This window comes from Bombus flavifrons, chromosome 9 (assembly GCF_040668555.2).
Source record: "Bombus flavifrons isolate JBK064 chromosome 9, iyBomFlav1_principal, whole genome shotgun sequence".
Lineage (NCBI taxonomy): Eukaryota > Metazoa > Arthropoda > Insecta > Hymenoptera > Apidae > Bombus > Bombus flavifrons.
Genome location: NC_138450.1, coordinates 11323157 through 11340855, shown reverse-complemented (window position 1 = coordinate 11340855; position 17699 = coordinate 11323157). Strand labels below are relative to the sequence as shown.

Genomic DNA, 17699 nt, shown 5'->3' with positions numbered 1-17699 from the left:
GTTCATTACTACATGATTGATTCGATGTTTCCGATGCTAGAGGTAAAATGAATTTTCTTCGTACCGTTCCGAGGTGATGGCAATATGTGTACGGATTTCACGCGATCGAACCTAGCTCGGTATAACGTGCGTCCAGTTGGTTTAGCAAGTTCGCGCACGAGCTCGTAATTTTGCCACTTAATTAGACGGTGCTTTACCTTGCAGCTATGTTGAATACAATTGCGTAATCTACGAGATGAAAGCAACCGGTTGGTGTTTGCGGGTATAAATAGAGGGAAGAGGAGATGGGTCGAGAGTGGCTCTGCCACGCTTTCATTTAAATAAGCTTTTCTTAAGTTAGAAGTAAGTTTCAAAGATGGCTCGCTTATATCAACGTCTCCTTCAACGATGTGTACAGCAATTCAAGACTGTATAGAGTTTGGGCTTTGTACCAGCGATACATTCGTGTCTTCTATTTTTCTAATTATTTACGGTTATTTGTTACGCTAATGATGACATAATTCCTTCGATTTGGATCATATTTTATATTTCATCGAATACCTGATCGGTTTGAAAAATGTCAGAGACGGGAGGACGTGAAACATTCAGTTTCTTTGAACAGCATTGCTACACAAGAGGGAGTTTCACGGCGAGCTCGAAAGAAGCAAGAGAAACGAGGAACGGGTAAATTAGTGTCAGCGTAGAAAGCAGAAGCTCGAAATCCTCGAGAGAAGAAAATATAAATGTGGCACTTTCATCGCGGGTCACGTAGTTTTCTTTCTTGCGTTTGTCGCTCTTTTCGTCGCTAGCGTAGAGACAAAAAAAAAAAAAAGGTTCGAGGGGGTACGTGGCCTTTTTGGTGAAACGTGCCGTTACGTCTACGAGAAGAACTCCAATGTAAAGGACGAATAAAGTAAGGAAGAAGATTGAAGTGGTTGTAAAGGTCCCTAAGGAGCAATCACGCTAGGGCAATTAATATTCTTTGTCGGATAGTTGTTGGTGAATTTCATTGACTCATCTTCTTTTTTGTTGTTGATCACACGCCTACGTTTACAGTTTTTCCATGCGAAAGTAGAGAATATGGAATCAATATCATTTCTCCGATGTCTTATGATCGAAAACGCAATGTAAATTTTCCAGGAGTTGAAATATGTAGATAGAGAAACCAGTTGAATTCTTTCGTCTGAATAATTGTGTCTGCTTGCAAGTACAATATAATAGTAACAGAGGAGACCGGTGATCGACTTTTTAATTGCCTCGCTGCGCGATAAACTTAACGGAAAGCAAAGACAAATAAAATCTGTGTAATGGAGGTTCATAGCCCGTGGCTTTGCGTAAATCGGATAGACACTATGATTCGGTTCGTTGCACACGATGTATCGTCCATGTAATATTTAACCTTTCACAATTTCTCTCGTGAAAAAAGCGGCTTTACGTAGAATCGTGATTTGTGCCGAACGAGTCGAATTATCGATCGCAATTTCCATCGATATATTAACGGCGATATGTTCTAGCCATGGCTGGTACTATGCGGGATTCTATAATGTTCCACATACACTCGACGTCGTTTCTTCTCCTTTCGTTTCATTTAATTTCATTTCGTTTCGCTCCGTTTCATTTTATTTCGTTTCGTTCGTTGCCATACCTTGACGCGTGGAAAGGTTTTTTTCTTCTTGTAACTTTCCTTCGCTCGTACGTCGAAGATACGTTCCCACCAAAGTTTGACAGATTACGAACGATCTTAGCACATTTACCGCTCGTTTAATTTCATATAACACACCTGATCGAAAACGACGAGGTTTCATTCGCTTTGCTGCGATTTGTTCGATGTCTTAGGGCTCTTCTAAAAATAATTTTTTAAAGTCTACGAAGTCAATTTCAGAATTAAAAAGGATAAGGGTGTTAGGTTGATAAGGCGCAAGATGAACAAGGCAGAAACGTAAAGAGAAAATTGGCTTTTCTTGGGTGGCAGTTGCACGGAGGGAAGCCCCTGTGACTGAAAACGTCTGCTCGTGGCGGAGAAACCGCACATAGGGATACCTGAATTATGTATACGTACAACGGCGTAAGCCGACCGTCTTGACGGTGTAACGAGCTGTCGATGTCAAGGCAACGAACGAACGGCAACCCTTGCCACGTAGAATTTATTGGCACGTCATAACGAAAGAGGATGCTTGTTCGCGCCATGTTACCTCGCCACACCTCCGATTCATGATTCAGACCTCTTCATTTAGTCGGTCGGAACCCTTCGTGTGTCAACGAGTTGTTACGGAGGGTTCTGCTATGATTTCATGCCACGTAAACCTTGTTAATACCAAGATACACTTTACGAATTATGTATATACTATGCGATTGAACAATTTAAATGTTACGACGCTCGAATCAATTATATAATCGTACTAAATGCTTCCTTGATTCTACGTATTAGCGATTCTATAGAAATGGGAATTATTTGCCAGTGATTTTGCTGTTCACACTCTTTTCCACTTAATTTATGAATTGTAACAAGTTTGGGGGATGGTAGAAGACATATTGGCATTTTTACAAAAACGGACAAATAAATAACTATATATGATTTTATCGGTACTTTTTCAAAGGCCATCTGCAGGAGACTGAGAGTTTAGTAAAAGTTTCATGCGATCTATTGTATTTAAAACATTTTACTTGAAAAAGACAAACATTTTCTCACATATTTTGTCGCAAAGAAATAGTTAAAAGATGCAAGATATCTATGTAGCATAAATACAACCGACAGACACTTTTATCAAGCCTGTTGGAATACAACGATATTAATCGCGTACAGATGAGGTGATCGATCGAACGGATTCTTCCCTTCGTTGCCCAGCGCTATCCCCACTAGCGTGCGTTCGTTAGATGTACCGCGGCTGCTAGCGCGTGCATGTTCTTCCGAGAATTCGGCGGAAGAAGCATAAGGATATAGATGGACATTCGGCACGTCGGTGTCGCGCTTTGATGGCATAGCGCTTTGTATCGCGAAGCTGCTGGAAGGTTCCGTGACACGTGCCGCCACAGACATCTACACAGGTCACACTCATTACTGCATAGAGAGTGGGGGTTCAAAATCTTTTCAAGGGCCATGGATCACTTAGTCAGTCTGAGAATAACTAGCCAACTGTCAACATTCATAACGTTTACTTGTATTTACTATAACTTTGTTTAATAAAAATCATATAGTATTGTTTCAACACAAACATTGTGTCTTCCACAGTTTATTAATCTTAATTCCAAGATTAAATTCTAACAAAACCCCTAAGATACTTTTCTCAGTGCTGTATCATTTTGTGTAAAGTATGCATTCTGAGGTTAAATGTTAAAAATCCACAAGCGAATTACTATTCGATTCTGTTAGTAAAAAGAAACTTGAATGCCAATGTCATAATTACGTTGCATTAAATGAAACTTAGTAAAAATAATAAACTTGAAGTATAACATGAACTAGGGAACTGAAAAGCTAATTAATGATTGATTATCAACAAATGTACAATTTTAGTTAACCAAAAATGACCACCTGTTACGAAACGTAAGAGGTGCACCAACTTCGCTCGATTACTTTTTACTTATTTCGCGTGATATCGTTCTCAATGCCATAGGTATTGATTTTTTAAAAATAATTTCACAGATGGGATATTCGAAAATAAGTTCAGATTCATTCACTGAGCGTGGGTTGTGGAATATGATTGTTTTTGTAGTTGTGACATGGCAGGGAACTGACAATTTCACGTACAAGAGGTAATTTTTTAATATAAATAAATCAAATCGATACTTCCACATAATTTGTCTATGAAGTTACAGTTATCATCTTTCTCTGTCATGCAAATATAATATGTGGTGGCACTCAACAGCAAATACCACCACTCGACACTAACTACGGTTGGACGACGGCAGCATACCCGCAGCAGGACCTATCTCGGCCTCCACACACCAGCACTAGGCTTCCGTACCTATCACACCTATACACCTCAAATTGGTGACCCCGACGTGATCTCTACAGCAAAAAGAGGTGTGATCGTTTATAGCGCTACCGAGACTTCCATCATCGCGAATCTAAGATTGTGGCAATCTGGACCTACCGCTACGACGAACGGCTCTTCCATCTTCAGCCTCCATCTTCCATCTTCAGCTTCCATCTTCAAACCTCGACACCTCACCTCCGATCGACGCGCAAAAGCAGGTGATAGGATACGAGACGACGACCAAGCCAGGAGTGATGTGGCCATTGCAAAGTTCATGAGCATCATCACCAGCACATCATACTAAAAAAATGGAACAGAAGCCTACGACCGTACGCGGAACGTCCCGCACCGTAGCGACAGGTATCCACCGCCACATTGAAGACTTCGCGCGACATCTGCACGGGTTTGACAACAAAACTGCTGACGCTTTACAACACATAGAAGAAACGTTATCATTGGTAAGGGGGTACTGTGGCGGCACTCAACAGCAAATACCACCACTCAACACTAACTACTGTCGGACGACGGCAGCGCAGTGGTTAGCGCCTTAGGTTACGAACGTTCGGGACCTGGGTTCTCAAATCCCGGCGACCGGACCGATTTTTCTTCTACGCATCAAAAACGGAAGAAAATCAGCAGTACCCCATCAGCGACATCTTCAGCCAGTGCTACAATTATCACGGACAACACATACACTTCAAATTGGTGACCACTCGACGTGATTTAACGTGATATACATGTAATATCAAAAAAAGGGGGGGGCATACGCTTGATCCATCATATATTTAAGTTCGAGTTTCTTGGGATAGTATAATGCAGTGCCGCAGACAGATTGTCGTATAGGACCGGCGAAATGCATACAATGTAGCGACCAGCGTATAGTTCCAGAAACGTCGATTCGCTTTCGGTCCGCTTTTTTACACATACACAAGGAAGGTGCATACGCGATCATAGGCGCGAACGGTGGCGTGACCCGAGCGTAGTGGGGGGTCGTCTCCGAGAGAAGACAAAAAAGATCGAAGGGCGGGCAGTACCATTTTGAGGAGTCGGAGAGTGCAAATTAAGAAGCGAGAGCGTGCCAGCGTTGTCGTGAGTGTGTGGTCCGCGTGAGAGAGAGAGAGCGTTGGATCCTTTGTGACGAGAGTTACAAATTAACTATTGCGTTGTCTAGACCATAATACGTTATTGTGATTAATTAACATCTGTACAATCCATTCATCGTAAATAAATCATCATTATAATAGTATATTTACGATACTACATACAGTGAAAGAGGTGATTGTGATAGTGCTATCGACATTTCAATCACCGATTTTAAGTGCGTTTCGCAATGGAAAATAACAATCAGGAAACTTTAGCCAGTCAGATGGTCAGCATGTCTCCCCTACTGCCCACGAACAAGATGGCATGGTTCGCCCTACTGGAGAGGCAATTCGAGGCATCGCGGATTTCGGACGACAACATAAGGTACGTGACGCTAGCCAAATGCCCTTAACGATCAACAGCTACAGGACGTCGAAGACCTTAAGGGGGATTTATATCTCCGTTCCGATACATCACTGTTACGGTACGGTTCCGTTCCGACAAACATTTTTGCGTTTAATAAGATAAGACTGTACGTGTATGTATAGTGTAGCTGATCCGTTCCGTTCCGATACGTTGCGTTACGTATGACACCGGCACAACAGAACATTGAAACATGCGTTTTAAAAGAGACAGTTCACACTATCCGCCACCGACCGGTACGTGGCGTTGCCGTTACGTGGTGCTCCATATTGTATAGCAAAAGTATATAGTAAATCAATCTTTATCATCGTTCCAAAATGATGATTCTATTCCCTCTGTCGTGTTTTCTTCACTCCTTTGTACGCGACTTAGCGATCGTTTCGATATCTTTTTCGTCGATATCGACTTTTTTCCTACGTGCAAGCATTTCTTCGATTCTTGACCCAAATACTGAGTTTATAGTACCTATGAAGGCGCACTGTGGTCGGTACGTCATGGTGTATTGACGAATAGAACGAATCAAGTAGCAGCATTCACGTAGCAATTTCGACGAAATGTACAATTGGTACATAGGCACTTTATTGATCCTTCATTCGTGGTCACTATAATTTGTCATTACCTTCGATACCAGTGCAATCACGCTATGAAATGATTGAAATTTTTTATGACTCACTTTCGTTCAGTATCGTTTTGGAAAAGCAATATGAGCTAACTTCCACTTGAGCAGTCTTCCACTTCTAATTTTTCCATCTTATCGTATTGTACCGTATCGTATCGTATCGTATCGTATCGTATAGTACCATACTGTATCGTACCATACCGTATGGTATCGTATCGTACCGTATCGTATCCTATCGCATTGCATTGTATTGTACTGAGAAAACTTTCGTCGTTCAAGTTTTATCGTTTCTTTCCGTCTCTTCGTTCTCCTCCATTTGCGCAAGGACGCATTAGACACTGTCGAAACAGGAAGATGGTGAAATGAAAACAAAACCAGAGAACTGGGGAAATATGTAGTAAAAGTAACAAAATGAAGTAGTTTAAGTTCGACGACTTTCAAATCGCTGAATACATTGGCGAATAATCGTTGACCGTTTCCGATGTCGGTAGAATCGAGTTCCGCATGGAGAATCGATGCTGCGAGCTTTTTTGCTCGTATACTCGGTTGAAAGTTGTAAAAAAAAAAGAAAAAAGAAATTAATTGGACTTACGAACTGCAACGATCATCCATTCAATCTGTAAGTAGTATGTAAAGTACACCAAGTGACATTTCGTATGCCTGATCATCGACGTTTATTTTTTGAATCGTGTACGTTCTAGATTAGTTTGGCGATCGAATTGAACATGCTGATCAATTGAAACCGGATTGCTTCGTGGATACGGCCTTTGCTACGATCGTTAATTATTTCATCGCTAAGGACTCCTCGTTATCACAATTTTTTATCCACAACTTCGTATTTACGGAACATATAAATATACGTTGATTAATTAAAAATTATGATATGGCGATACCAATATCGGACATGCTACGATTAAAAAAGTAACAAACGATCTGTACGCGTGTGAAGAAATATGCGAAGCATAACCATCGACGAACTTGCTACCAAATACGTTATTTCTCTCATATTTATTCTTCGTTTCGCAAAGTCGTATTTATTTCCTGTCCTCCTACTTGTTTCTTAACACTTGCATACTCGCGTAAGATCTCGTCGGGCTTCAATATATCCTAGGAAAAAAGCAGCATTTTATTCGACAAGCGATGCCACGCGAAAGATGCCGTTCCTTACTATTCTTTTTCCCTGCTCCATCGACTTTTTCTCTCCTGAAATTCCTTGGGACATGGAAGAGTGAAAGGTTGTACGCGTACCCTATCAATGTCAAACGTGGTAAGGAGAGCTCTCGAGATTGCAGCACCGACGAATGGACGAGAGAATGAAAGACGTCCAAAGAAGAGACGAATTCTTGGCTTAAGCCGAGCGTACGGTGTTTTCCTTGATTCTCTTTTCCCTTTTCCGTGTCCTTTCTCTCGCCCGCTCTTTCGTCCGATCGAAGAAGGGACTTCGAAACGAGAGAGGGGAGTAGGATAGAGCGCGTACCTCTCTTCATCATTCTTGAAAGGCTGATGAATCATGGCACAGAACCCGACGTGAAACTCCTTGTTCGTTATCCACTGGCTAATCAAACTCCTACGTTCTCTTAGTACGCGCGAATCGATTCAATTCGATTTATTAGGTTTTAAAGGGTGTCGAACGTTAGCCATTTTGCAACTATGGAAATATTCAGGTTTACTATTTATCACTTTTTTGCAATTCTAATATTTCTGTCAAATATTTGCAATGGTTACTATTAGGGATATTAGCTGGGGTCGAGAATAAAAAAAAAGGTTCACAAAAAATGTTGGAATTGGAGGGATTTCACGTGCGTATGAACAAAAGAGAAGACACGGATATAGGAACGTAGTTAGAGGATGGAGGAGAATGTGGAACCAAGAGCTGATAGGTTTGACGGGATTTAGTGCTTGTAATGCCAAACTCGACGTCTGGTGTTGCGGTCGGCTTCGACCGACGTATTAGGGAACGGCCGCTGGGATTACGGAGCTGGGGTAAACTCGGTCCCGTTCTAAACTGTGCGACATTTTCAAAGTTACATTGCACGATGTATCTCCCCTAAACGTATTAAAACCTCCTATTAGTGTATATACTTGAGCACGTAGTTTGGAGAAAATGCTCATAGTAGACGTAACACGCCCAAAGAAAAGCAAGTCGAATTCGTTAAAAAGGAAGTAAGAACGTAACTATCTGCATATATATAGCTGGATTGCAATCGAAACTGGAATCAAAACTGAATCGTATTAATTTTTTTAACGAAACAGGTGGAACATCATCAGCTCGATTGCTCGACTTTAGTCACGTTGCTACACGCTCTTTACGCGATATCTTTTTCGAGCTTCTATCGACGACGATCCATTTTTGTTGCTTTTGCAGTCATTAACCAGGTAACTAAACTCTCAGTTAACGAGTCGTTTCTCGATTATACGACGAAGTAAAACATTTATGTATGAAAGCGAACTTGAAATCTTTCGAGCGGTTTGATAGGCTGTGGCGCGGCGCGCCGACGCTTTCCCGTGGATTTTCGTGCCCGTCGGACCTTATGCTACGCTTTAGAACTTCAGGCTGTAGTTTCCTTCACGCTGCGTATTCCATTGCCATTTTTCGAGCATGTGCTCATTGTAGCCTCTTTGGTATTCTATCTCTATCCCATTCGAAAGGCCTGCATTATAGATCGTGTGAAATCCAAGTGCCTGACCCCAATCGAATACCCGACCCGCGAGAGAAACAGGTACGAGGGAGGAAGAGGAGATAGAGTCGAATAGATACGAAGAGGGTAGATATAAGGGTAGAGAGTAAAGTAGAGGAAGAGAGAGAAAGATGGTTAAAATCCCATGTGAGTAGGATAGGTCGCGGAGGTAGAGTGCATCGATCAATAAATCTCGATGAAGATAACGCTCATGTAAACGCTTGAACTCTACTACTCTCCGCGTTCCAGTCCTCCGTGACAAGTCTTACCATCGTTTGCCAATGTTTTCTACTGATTTTTACGCTTATTACGCATGCTCCGCTAAACTCTGTTTCTTTCTTGCTCAATAATGGCACTGACGATAGTCTTTGCGCTGTTCTCAACTTTAAACCACGCGACCATTTCGTTCATTTTTCAATGGTTCGTATGTATTCGCAGATACGCTGTAATTCTATTACGTGAACACATAACGCCAAGAAAGTGATAAGTTGATTGTTCAGATCTTAAACCCTATTTAAAAGAGAATTTTTGGTGATTCTTGTCCTAACGAGGGAACGAGACAGGGTAAGACTTAATCACAATTATAATTACATATAGAAACTTGTGAACGAGAACTTGTGAATGTACAAAGAGTGGACAGAATTTGTTGAACTTCAAAACGCAACCTACGATTGATAATCATCGAAATTTAATTGAAATCGAAAGAGGAAGAAAGAAAGATGTATTTATTTTTCGATGAGTATTAGAGTTTAGGAGTACGCAAAAATTGTTGGTTCACGAAGCATAATTATTGCGAAAAAGTAGAAAACACGGGAAGCACAACGGATTTGAAAAACAAAACAAAAGCGAGAGAGAGAGAGAGAGGGGGGGGGCGAGGGAGAGGAAGGCATACAGGAAGAAAAGACACAACAAATACAGGTTATTCGGAGGAAACATGCCGTAAATTGGCCCGGGAATTCTGCCGCTGGCAGTGCAACGCATCGTGCTTATTATGATTAAGTAAAACCATGCTGCAAAATTATTACAGTAGCAGCGAGTCTAATACGAAATTAAAAACACTAGGTTGTCGTGCATTATATCAACAATGCCAATATTTTTGTACATTCGGTAAATTATCGCTCGTAAGTATGCATGACGTCGTGAAATTTTTGCGAAGCTTCAGTTTAAACATATTTTCGAGAAATAAAGCTTCCGTCTCTTATGAAAGTCAGAGAAATGAGATCTAGTTGCGTGTACGGCGCACAGGTTGAATAATAAATCGTATATTTATTTTGATGCACATGGCTAAAAATATGAGAATGTTAAATTCGTACTGATCTCTCTAAAATTATAAAGTTAGTAAAAACATCGTTTACGACGTATATCGATTAATCTCGTTTCGTTATCCCCTTCCTCTTACGCTTCTTTTACTTGTATTTTCTTATTCTTTCAAAAATTGCAAAGCCTAATCCATTAGAAAATGTTTATTCTTATTTTAGAAGATAATCGACACTCTTTTTCTGGCGTTTCACCGGCACCTATGATTCTTAGTTTGTTCGAAAGCTTCGTATTTACTAGAATTTTCTCTCGCCTCAGATTTCGTTTTCCCTAGCCACATAGTTTAAATTCTCTGCTTTACGTTAGTTTTATCGTTGCGTATTCGTTCGGGCATGTCGAGAAAGGCAAAAGGAATAAATTTGGTTTATCGCGAAATCGCTTGGCTAGAACGTGATATAGGTAAGCGAGATAAGAACAATAAAAATGGTCCCCAATCATCAAATTGGATTCGTTGCAATTTTCTTGATTGAACTTACGACGAATCGTTCGAAGCCGAAAGCTCGCTTGAAAATTTTTCTCGGCCGCACGTGCCGGAAGGAAGCTACCTGCGTTCCGACGTTTTCTTCTACCGTTTCTAACTGATTTACGGGACGATTGCTTTCTTCGCTGCCGTTTTTTCATTCCTTTCTTCCTTTTGCCTTCGCTTTGTCCCCTTCTTGTTGCGGTTTGCTCTCTGTGCAAAACTTTCTACCTTCGATATCGAAAATTCCACCGTTGAACGTGATCGTTGCTTTCTTTCAAAGCTTCTTCTTTTTTATCAGAACTTTGCCTTTTCTGTTGTTTACGGATTATTGATGAAAGTTTGTCGACAGTACGGTATTCGTGATCGTTGCTATTTTCGCCGCTATCAAATATATAGCTGATATAATGGGTATTCGTATCAGAATTCAGAATAATTTAAGAGCGTCGTATGCTCCATGAATGTAGGTACGTAGCATGTATGTGCATGTGTATAATTTGGTGTTTGATCGCACGATTTATCGAATCGAACGGAATATGTAGTAATCGACCATAAGATCAGACGATCGTCGAAACGATTCGACAGAGAACTTTACATATGTTCGATGGGTCCGCGATCCGATATCCATTATCAAGATCCCGAATGTCTGGTTTACGAGTGTTTACCAGCAGGATTTCCTACCGAGACGTCCGTTAATGGCAAGCTAACGATTTTCTGCAGCGCCATTATTCATCGTCGTTGGTACCATAAAGTTCGGCCACGGTCGGTCGGGCTAATGGCGGGTTGCGCCCAAGTAACGGTCCTTCCCTAAATCGAGTATTAAATCGTTCCGCTAACGGAGGACGATAATTTGTCGCTAGGGGCAGGTGTTGAGTTCCACTGGACTTGCACAGGGCTTTGCCTGTTTGTCTTTGGCTACTGAAAACTTTATGCCGACACCAATGGTTCAACTAGAAATAGACGATCAATTGAACGTAATTTAATGGACGATGTCACATTTGACGTAACGAATAAAGAAAGCTTCGAATCAGGTACTGTCAATGAGTAGCAGACTTTGCCTGCTATGTGCTTTCAAAGAAGCATGTTCGAAGCGACCCGGACAGGAGAAGGCTGAATGAAAATCATGATTTCTCGGTGTTAGGCTGATCAGTGTTTAATCGAGGAGAATGAGAAATCGGTTTTTAAACTCGTTATTGCAATCGGATATATATGTATATTGTATATAGCAGTCGAGAAGGAACAGATTCTCAGGGTGGGAAGAAAAATAGACCATCGGTAATGGGATAGTAACGCTGATAGATCAATCGGTATATGGACGTGCGACGTGAAAAGCGGAAGTCTGCGGTTACAACAGGAGGTAAAATCGAACACAAATATGGGCGCAGTAGCTCGCGTCAAAACTTGCTCACCGCATATTTGTCTTGACGCGGTTGGTTATTATACGATGATCCAGTGGACAACTCGATAAGCACGCATCTGTCCACGTCTACGTTCAAATAAGTTCCGAATATAGAGTCGTGGTATTTCACGTACGTAGTTGCGCGCGTATTACGAGACGCGGATATGTGACATATCGCGCGCACCCTGCAAATTTCCCTGCAACTTCGTCGATTGCAATTTACGGTCGATTCAATTAATCCACTACTAGCTGTTCGCTACTCACCGATCGTTGCGAGCTATGGCATACCACTATGCATCGATTATAATTGCCCGGATTCGCGGTTGTTCGTTTCATTCGACCATCGTTATTTTCACCTTCGTTCCGTCGAACCATGCGCTACCGGAATTTTGCCAGTGAAAAGAGCGCAATTAGCGGCGTGATATTCGGTCATCTGCATTTTGACGTTACTTCCGCAACAGAGGACCAGGCTGACGATGTTCGCGCAGCATTGTTATACGAAAATTCGGCGTGACGTAAAATGCGAACGACGAGATGTTCAAGAATGTCTAATTCCCGTCAAAATTATTTCCAGTGCGACGGATAATGCCTCGTTAATAGCTCGGCCTCTTTTGAAATTTTCTAAAAACCGCGAACATGCTTTCGTTACAACAAATTATGAATAATCGGCATGACGCTACTATTTGGCAGATGTTTATTTCCCGGTTTTCTCTGACAGGGTAACATTAATGCTATTAATACATAGTCTGCGAATGACAAAAAGCCCACGAAATTGATCAAACGTTTTAGTTTCTGGATGATCAATTTAATCGATCGAACGAACAGGATTCGAACTGGTTGGAGTATCGTGGTGAAATTCTTGTTGGTAACAGGTAACGGATACATAGATTGTTTCGTGTCAGGTTGCAGTAAACGAAGTTAGTGGCCGAGGTTTCACGTGGTTTATTAAACGTTTCAATTTGTCTATTGTTTTTCGCTCTGAATCGCGCTCCCCTGTCCAACCATCTGCCGACAAGGTACTTCTCGTTTATCGGACTTCAGTAGAGCGAGTTTGAATGCCCTTTGCCGAGACCATCCGTCGACGTAAAAACGCGAAAGCAATGCGATGCTGCAAGTTGTTATTTTTTTAGCTCATCGCGCGAACCGAAAATCGATAGCATAAAACAAAATATTTTTCCCTGTTTCTAATCCTTTTTTTGGTAGCAGCAGCCGGTGCTCTTTGGCTTTACGTAATGGTCAGTTTCGTGTAACGCGTTTTACGATTTTAAAGATCGGGATCGTCGAGAAAAATGAAACTGAAATATTTAGATCGTTTCGCTTGCATCGAAACCCATTTTAGAAATCTGTTTTTTTTCGCGAGTGCCGTTTATAGCCAGCAGGGATTTTTTTGAAACATGCGAACACCTTGCTGGTGAAAATTCTGAAAAGCTCCAAAACACGTCCGTTGTTTCGAGCTGCAGGATTTCTGGTTGATAAGACATATCAGTCAACAATAGCCATTATCCTTAAATGAAATCTTTTCACCTAAGACCGATGTACTACCTGTTATCGATGCATCGCTCCGTTGTCGTGTTTTAGGTGAGCTGACTGGCCATCGAAGCACCGATTCCCATTGCAGATGCTATTTCCGATAATAGAACCGAGATACTGATCTCTCTTGCTCGGAGTTAAAACGGATTGTGCGCAATTTTGCGTACGCATACCAGCTGACCCTCTCCGAACGTACAATCCCTCGGAATGGCAGCACCGCCAGATCGGAGGGGTTGATACGTTCCTACGGATTCTTTGCTTTAATGTCGTTTATACGGATCCGACGTTATTAACGAGTTCGTGCGAGATAAGGAAGGATCTCGCAGTCGAGATCGATGAGTTCGAGGGGGAAACACGAACCTATTGACTCGACTCGACTCGACTCTACTCGATTTTATTCTACTTGTGACTGATCCATCCAATCGATCGGCACAACTATCGAGCGTTTAGATATTTTAATTTTCGCCCGATGTTTGTTGTAGAAAAATGTATTGACACGATATCGCTTCTCTGTTGTCTCACGGACTTCGTATCACGTGGTCTTTCTATTTTAATCGATCGCTGTCTATAGCAAGTAGAATTAAAGCGATCGTATAACGTTGACCGATCTTTCGTTTCGCTCGAACTATTGTTAATATCGGTGTTGTATTTCGTTTTAATTAGTCGCGTTACATGGTCGGATAGCGTTTACACCGGTAGATATTGTGTTACAGTCGCGATTTCGATGGAAGACACAACGGTGTCTTTGAAATGTTTTGACATCGGTTCGAAACGTGTCGCTCACGATAAATATGTAAATGCGATTGCGCAGCGAAGAGAAAAATCGTAGGGGGAAGAAGATTTTCGATAGAACTAGTTTCCTATTTCAAAGATCGTTTTGGCAAGGTGCATTTGGTCGAATAACGAAATCCGTGGTAGAATGCGGCAATTTTTTTGCAGATTTCTTGCTCCGAATGGCGAGTGCGGAGGACAGAAGTGCTTGGAGAATGATTCGGACCGCGTGTAGAATACGATCTCGTATACGTGGTTATCGAGAGGGTGACTTAAACGATGGCTGAGCTGAATCGAGAACGGAAGTACAAAACCCAAGGAAATGAAATATTCCACTTGGATATTGGACAGATAAGGAATATTCCGGAGAAAATGATCGTTGCACGCGCCTGTTGAAAACTGTACTATAGGTAGTCGTTCTACTACGTAATTCTGGCAGGTTTTCGCAAATGAAGGAGCAGGGCCAAAAGTCTTTGCTCAACTCGGTTGGAATTACCTCGTACGATGTACTCTCGTACGTTGCCGTACAGAATTAGCCGGAAAATCGACAGTCGAAACTGGCAATGTGGTACGAGCTTGTTAAACGACAATGCTTAATTCGAAGGTTAATCAATCTCGGTCTCTTTGCTCGCTGTTAATATCCTGCCTTCCTCGTGTCATCGTGTTTAGTCGTGTTTTTAGTTGCGCGTGGAGACGATAACATTTTCATGTACATGCACCTGTACAATAGGATTCGTTTCGTGCATAGAACGCTATCGGATGTCATGAAAACGGTAAAAAGCGGAAAATCGAAAATAGATAAGAAAGTCCTACGTTTGACATCAAAGAGAATAAGAATACTGGAAAAATGAGACGAAACGATTGCGGTAAAACTGATTTTGCGAGGACGTGCGTAACAGAGACTATGGCTTCGCTTCAGAAGTAGGCGAAAATATTTGCTCCGCACGAATTTTTCTCTTACGACTACAGTTTCCCGGTTAAAATAGGAAAGACAGTGATCCCTAGAACAAGGCTGTTCCGATTACATGCGGGTCTTTTCACTGATAAATTTCATTTCTCTTTTTTTACATTTATTTTGCATCAATTTATTTAACATATCTTTACTTTATCATGGCGAATAGCAGAGACTAAGAAGAACGAATGTAAATGCTTTCATGCGAACTAATTCCTCGCAAATTGCCCGCGCGTACAAGAAACAGTGACACTGCGAGCTGCATAATCGCAGTTTCATTGTATGCACGCGTAAAAACAAATGAATTCGTATCTTCTATTTTTTCAAACAGTTTGTCAATTGTTTGAATTCGTCGTTGCTGCTCGATGCATACAGCAGCAATTTCAGAAAAACAGTTGGCATCAAATCGTCTTACATACGGTACACATGTATAGTGAAGAATACGAGTGAATATACAGGCATAAGCACATGCATTGGAAAAATATAAACTTGTGTATATATGTATGTGAGTATCTACTTCAGGTTTTTGGTTGGTTGAGGGGAGAGGAGGGGGAGGGGGACTCCGAAACTACGCGAATTTCGCCCTACGCAGTTAGTCGATGTACCTAACCCTCGGGTTATTCGAGGGAGCACTATATAAGGAAACTTCTTCTTCCTTTTGACAGTTCAATTGAGAAATGTTGTTACGAACTTGATAATTGCAATTTCATTATCGAGTTGACGTATACATACGTATCATGTATGTACAATGCATCGTGATTAATATTTCAGTCAAGGGACTGGGCACTGATTCCAGCAAACGACAACGACCACGACGAAGGCGAAAAGTTTTTGTTTAGCCCTTTCTAGATCAGTCCAGCGGTGAGAATGCTCAGCGGAATTCGCAAAGCGCTGGCATGGTGGGAATGAAGAAAAAGTAAAAGCAAAGTCTGGCTGCGTGAACAGTTGAATATCAAAGAAAAAGGGAAGGAGAGTCGATATTCGGACCGCAGGTGCTGTGACAACGAAGAGCTTGTGGTAGTTCGGCCTGGCCAAGGCTTTTTACGAGTTTTCAGCGCTAAACTTGCATTTCTTTAGCGAGCGCAAAGGGAGGTGGAAGGAAGACAGGAAGTCGGTAGTGGTGGGCGGAACAGACACGAAAGAAAGAGAAAGACCAAAGAGGAAACTACTATCCCGCTGATTTTATTCAAATTTTCTCCAGGCGAAATATCCACTTCCTTCGAGCTTTTCCTGCCTGTTCTTTCTCTACGAGGTTCACTCTTTTGCATTTTAGCTAGCCGATACAGGCGAAAATGCGGCGTCAACGAGGAGTCAGTCGCATCGTGCTCTGCTTTTGTTCCTTTACAGTCACGTATACTTGTTTTCTACTCATTTCAACATTTTCTCGTTTCTTCGCGAATTTTCTCTGCTTTCTCTCGTAAAGAACGCGCCGCGAGTTTCGTTCACCGACTTTGCGTTGCTTTGTCGTCCTATGGTCTGCCAATTATCACGCTATATATGCGCCTATCGAAGCGCGAATACTCAATGATATGATGGACGATCGATAACGTTTTAAATCGGTCTTGGTTTAGTCGTGTATTTTATTTCGAATTCTTATTATTCCTTGTTTTCTTTTATTCGTTCCTACATCTTGTCGTTGGAGAGAAGAAATCGCGAAAAGGCGATTCTACATGGTGATTTATTAACTCTCTGAAATGAAACGAAACACCGAATCCGTTCCATATTTTTCTGTTGAACGCGACCGGAGAACGTAGTCTCGTATAGTTTGGGAAATTGACGGTCCACGCGATACGATAATCGCGCGGAAACTGTTCGGTCGAGCGTTTCAATTCGACGCTATCCGAAGCTATCTTATTTTCCGACAATCGATCACGCATTGTTGCACGAAACACGAATGCACGATTCATTTCCAATTCTTTTCTTTTTAGGGAAAGCCCCGTTAGAACAATATGAAAAGTACAATACATAATTGTACTTTGCTCGTTGAACAGCGCGAACAAATAGTTTCAATTTATTTAAATTTTCTACTAAATAAATAAATAAATAAATAAATGTAGTAAGAAAGAATCGTGCGTTAAAGGAAAAGAGGAAAAGATTGCTTATTCGGGCGGTTGCCTTTTGACATTGTTATAGATTAACACGTGCTTTCTTTATTTAATATTTAAAAGGCGAATTCAAAAGCGTTTCTCTTTTTCGAATCAATTGCGATTGCGAGTATCGCAAGTATTCTTCGACTAAATCTTGGCGATCTCGTAAGTAAACGGTTCTAATAAAACGCAACGTTGGCAAAGATCCTCGGGATTTCATAGATTACGGTCGGTTTTGTTTCCCTTTCTTGAGCCGAACCTCGGTTTTGAGTTTTTCCCCGGCCGCAATTCAGTCGAGCATGAGAATGACGGACGGTTTGCTTGGTGCGATTAGAAGAGGATCGTCCTCTTTTTCCGAGCAGGAGGAAACAAAGCCACGGGTTTAAACGCAGCTGTCGAGCTTGCTGGATGTTTTTGCTTGTGCTTT

The 17699-nt window shown here is 41.6% G+C and overlaps 1 protein-coding gene across 8 annotated transcripts in view; it reads right to left on the bottom strand.

Moving 5' to 3' along the window:
• The window catches only part of LOC138183171 (opioid-binding protein/cell adhesion molecule), a 35896-nt gene that overhangs the window by 15658 nt on the left and 2539 nt on the right, over window positions 1–17699 (bottom strand). Inside the window, exon 1 of one of the 8 annotated variants that reach the window (XM_069119783.1) lies at window positions 7556–7574. The exons of the other annotated variants lie outside the window; for them this stretch is intronic. The gene's annotated coding sequence lies outside the window, so the exon portion shown is untranslated. Of the gene's footprint in view, window positions 1–7555; window positions 7575–17699 lie in introns of those variants that run through there. 8 annotated transcript variants of the gene reach the window in all.